Below are 5,363 nucleotides of genomic sequence, written 5' to 3'. Positions count from 1 at the left end.
ATCCCAAGTAGACAACGTAACATTACATCTTATAGATCCAGAGGAAGAAGAACAAAAGCAACTCAAAGTCAGCAGAAGAAAAGAAATACTAAAAATTAAAGCAGAATTGAATAAAATAGAGCTGGCTCTTTGTAAATACTAATAAAATTCACAAACCCCTGGCTAGACTCACTAAGGAAAAAAGAGAACATACTCATAAGAAAACTCAGCCCTGGTTGGTTAGAGCATTGTCCTATAAATTGAAAAGTCACAGGTTCGATTCCTGTTGAGGACACATGCCTAGGTTACAGGTTTGGTCCATGTTCGGGGCATGCATGAGAGGCAACTGATAAATGTCTTTCTCTCACACAGTATTTCTCTCCCTTTTTCTTTCTCTTCCTTCCCCTCTCTCTAAAAATTAATAATCAGTTCTTGCTGGAGTAGCTTAGTGAATTGAGTGCTGCCCTGGAAACCAAAAGTTTGTAGGCTCGATTCCCACTCTAGGTCACAGGCCTGGGTTGGGGGCCAAGTCCCCTGTAGGGCACTCATGAGAGACAACCACAGACTGAATTTTCTCTCCCTCTCTTTATCTCTCCCTTCCCTTCTCTAAAAATAAATAAATTAAATCTTTTAAAAAATAAAATAAAAATTGATAATCATGTCCTTGGGTGAGGATTAAAAGAAATTAAAGATATCAAAAATAAAATCAGAAATTAAGGAGAAAGTACTACAGACATCACAGATGTGCAAAGGATCATACTATAATACTACAAAAGACTATGTGCCACCAAATTAAATAGCTTAGAGAAATGGATAAGTTCCTAGGAATATACAAACTTCCTAAACTGAATGATGAAGAATTAGAAAATCTAAATAGACCAATCAACAATGAGGGAATTGAAACAACCATTGAAAACCTCCCCAAATAATGCCTCGCAGATGTCACTGCCATCTTGGACCTTCCTGTGCCCAGCCATGGTCAACTCCACCTTGTTCTTTGACATTGCTGCTGACAGCAAGCCTTTGGGCCACATCTCCTTCAACTTGTTTGCAGACAAAGTTCCAAATAAAGCAGAAAACTTTCATGCTCTGAGCACTGGGGACAAAGGATTTGGTTATAAAGATTCCTGCTTTCACAGAATTATTCTGGGATTTATGTGCCAGCGTGCTGACTTCACATGCCACAACAGCACAGGCAGCACATTTCTACAGGAAGAAATTTGATGATGAGAATCTCATCCTGAAGCACACAGGTCATGGCACCTTGTCCATGGCAAATGCTGGACCCAACACAAACTGTTTCCAGTTTTTCTTTTTTCTTTTTAAAATATATTTTATTGACTATGCTATTAGAGTTGTCCCATTTTCACCCCTTTCTTCCTCTCCACCCTGCACACCCACTCCCACCTACATTCCTCCCTTTTAGTTCATGTCCATGAGTCATACATGTAAGTTCTTTGGTTTGTATATTTCCTATACTATTCTTAACTTCCCCCTGTCTATTTTCTACATACCATTTATGCTACTTATTCCTTGAACCTTTTCCCCTCTCTCTCCACCCACTCCCCCGCTGATAACCCTCCATGTGATCTCCATTTCTGTGATTCAGTTCCTGTTCTAGTTGTTTGTTTAGTTTGTTTTTGTTTCAGTTCTGTTGTTAATAACTGTGACTTTGTTGTCATTTCAGGGTTCATATTTTTTTAAAGATTTTATTTATTTATTTTTAGACAGAGGGTAAGGGAGGGAGAAAGAGAGACAGAAACATCAATGTGTGGTTGCCTCTCACATGGCCCCCACTGAAGACCTGTCCTGCAACTCAGGCATGTGCCCTGTCTGTGAATTGAACTGGCAACCCTTTGGTTTGCAGCCCGTGCTCAATCCACTGAGCTACAGAAGCCACGGCTACTGTTCATATTTTTTATCTTCTTTTTCTTAGATAAGTCCCTTTAACATTTCATATAATAAGGGCTTGGTGATGATGAACTCCTTTAATTTGACCTTATCTGGGAAGCACTTCATCTCCCCTTCTATTCTAAAAGATAGCTTTGCTGGATAGAGTAATCTTGGATGTAGGTCCTTGTTTTTCATGACTTGGAATAGTTCTTTCCAGCCCCTTCTTGCCTGTAAGGTCTCTTTTGAGAAATCAGCTGATAGTTTCATGGCCACTTCTTTGTAGGTAACTGCGTCCTTTTCTTTTGCTGCTTTTAAGATTCTCTTCTTTTCTTTAATCTTGGGTAATGTAATTATGATGTGCCTTGGTGTGATCCTCCTTGGATCCAACTTCTTTGGGACTCTCTGAGCTTCCTGGATTTCCTGGATGTCTATTTCCTTTGCCAGATTGGGGAATTTCTCTTTCATCATTTGTTCAAATAAGTTTTTAATTTCTTGCTCTTCCTCTTCTCCTTCTAGCACCCCTATAATTTGGATGTTGGAACACTTAAGGATGCCCTGGAGGTTCCTAAGCCTCTCCTCATTTTTTTAAATTCTTGTTTCTTTCCTCTGTTCTGATTGAATGTTTCTTTGTTCCTTCTACTCCAAATCATTGAGTCCTGGTTTCCTTCCCATCACTGTTTGTTCTCTGTACATTTTCCTTTATTTCACTTAGCATAGCCTTTATTTTTTCCTTTAATCCAGGACCATATTCAATCCATTCTGTGAGCATCCTGATTGCCAGTTGTTTGAACTACGCGTCTGATAAGTTGGCTATCTCTTTGTCTCTTAATTGTATTTTTTTCCTGGAGTTTTGATCTGTCCTTTCATTTGGATTTTTTTTTTTTGTCTCAGCATGCCTGTTATGTAGTAAGGGGAAGAGTCTTAGGTATCGGGGGTGGGGCGCAACCCATGTCACTGGGTTGTGATGCTGTATGTGGGAAGGAGAGTTCTGAGAGGCAACAATGGGGCTTGCTCCTCTCTCTGCCGGTTTTCAGTCTCTTCCCTGTTATCCACAAGCAAATGGGGCCCTTCTGGTGCTGATTCCCGTGTGGGTTGGTTTATGTATGTTCAAGGACCATGTGGGTCTCTCCAATGAACTCTCCTGTGAGGCTGGGAGTTTTTCCCACTGCTACTTTAACCTCCACAGGTGTTTTCTTTCAGAGGCTTTAATGTTTTATTTCCCTAAACTGGAACTCTGTGTTGCACAGTCTGTTTCACTCCTCCATTGTTCCTCCCAGTTTATCTGTACTCCAGCGTGGGACTGCCCAGTCCACCAGCCACTGCCTTGCCTCGAGTCCTCTCTGCCTGGCTGCCTTTCTCCGACCCTCCTACCAGTCTGGATGAATGTTTCTTCTTTAACTCCTTGGTTGTTGGACTTCTATACAATTCCATTTGCTGTCAGTTCTGGTTGTTGTTGTTTTTTTTTTAATTTTTGTTTTCCTTCTTTTGGTTGTGTGAGGAGGCACAGTATGTACCTGCACCTCCATCTTGGCTCGAAGTCCCCAGTTTTTCATCTTCATTGCCAAGAGTGAATGGCTGGATGGCAAGCATGTAGTCTTTGGTCAGGTGACAGACAGCATGGATGTTATGACAGCTGTGGAGCACTTCAGGCCCAGGAATGGCACAACCAGCCAGAGATCACCATTAGTGACTGTGGACAACTCTAATAAATTTGACGTGTGTTTTATCTTAACCACAAGACCATTCCTTCTGTAGCTCAGGAGAGCATCCTCTCAACCCCATCTTCTTGGAATGTTCTGTAGTCTTCATGCTCTCAACACAGTTCATTGAGTTGCATGATTTCTTTACCCTTCCATGTTTAGCTGGCTTCCACAGTTACGTTTATGATTATGAAATAAAAGCTGAACAACCACAACGGAAGAAAACCTCTGCAAATATAAAAGTCCAAGATCGGATGGCTTCACTAGTGAATTCTACTATAAACATTTCAAAGAAGATGTAATGCACTCCTCAAGCCCTTCCAAACATTGAAGAGGCAATACTTTCCAACACATTTTGTGAGGGTAACATAACTCTGACACCAGGATCTGGCAAGGTTAACACTAAAAAAGAAAACTACATGGTATCATTGATTCATAGAGATGTAAAAATCCTACACAAAATATTAGCATATTGAATACAACAATATATTAAAAAATTAATACATCACAGTGAAATGGCATTTATTCCAGTGGCACAAGGATGGTTCAACATATGGAAAGTGATTAATATAATAATAGCACCTTAACAAAGCAAAGGATAGAAGTCATGTTATCTTATGTATAGCTGCAGAAAAAGCAGTTGGTAAAATATAACATCCATTTATGATTAAAATATTCAATAAAATGGGTATAGAAGGAAAATACCTTACCACAATAAAGGTCATATATAAGAAACCCTCAACTAGTATCATACTTAATGGTGAAAAACTGAAAAATTTTTCCTCTAAAATCAGGAACAAGACAAGGTTGCACACTTTCACTACTCTTGTTCAACATAGTTCTGGAAGTCTTACCCAGAGCAATCAGGCAAAAGTAATACATAAAAGGCATGCCAAAAAAACCTATTAGAAGCAATAAAAAATAAAATAAAGTTGCTGGATACAAAAATCAATATACAAAAATCTACTGCTTGACCTGTCGGAGTGCCTCTGTTGGTTGGAGTGTTATCCTGTACACCAAAACATTGCAGGTTTGATCTGCTCTCAGGCCACATAACAACTTTGTAGTTTCAATCCCTGATCAGGGCCCTTCTGGAAGGCAACTGATCAATGTTTCTCTCTCCTTTCCTCTCTCTCTAAAATCAGTAAACATATCTGATTTTCAGTAAACAGTAAACATCATCTGATTAGATGAGGATTTAGAAACACCTTTTTAAAAAATCTATTGCATTCCTGTATAGTAACAATTAAATTTAAAAAAAGAAAAAAATAATTCCTTTTGCAATTATATCCAAAAGAATAAAATAACTATGAATCAACTTAACAAAGGATGTAAATGATTATTAAAAGCATTATTAAAAGGGATTTAAAAAGACACAATGAAATTGAAAGCTATTCCATGTCCACGGATTGGAAGAATCAACATAGTTAAAATGGCCATGTTACCCAAAGCAATATACAGTCTTAATGCAATCCCCATCGAAACCTTAATGCCATTTTTAAAGATATAGAACAAAATATGATCAGATTTATATGGTACCACAAAAGAGTCTTGTATAGCCAAAATCATCCTGTGAAATAGGAATAAAGCTGGAGGAGTCACACTCACTGACTTCAAATTATCTTACAGAGCTACAATAATCAAACAGCATGTTATTAGCAGAAAAACAGCCATGTAGACTAATGTAACATAATTGAGCACCCAGAAATAAAACCCCATGTATATGGGCAAAGATATTTTCAGAAAGGTGCCAAAAACACATGGTGGAGAAAATAGAGCCTTTTCAATAAG

At 38.6% G+C, this 5,363-nt stretch overlaps 1 pseudogene; it reads left to right on the top strand.

The window, feature by feature from the left end:
* The first annotated feature begins 954 nt into the window (after positions 1-954).
* Positions 955-3,578, top strand: LOC123822756 (annotated as a pseudogene).
* The last annotated feature ends 1,785 nt before the right edge of the window (positions 3,579-5,363 follow it).

Source organism: Phyllostomus hastatus, unplaced genomic scaffold (assembly GCF_019186645.2).
Source record: "Phyllostomus hastatus isolate PE091 unplaced genomic scaffold, TTU_PhHast_1.1 phas_contig_41, whole genome shotgun sequence".
In the NCBI taxonomy this organism is placed as follows: domain Eukaryota; kingdom Metazoa; phylum Chordata; class Mammalia; order Chiroptera; family Phyllostomidae; genus Phyllostomus; species Phyllostomus hastatus.
Note: the sequence above shows the minus strand (reverse complement) of the source record. Positions and strands in the feature narration are given on the sequence as shown.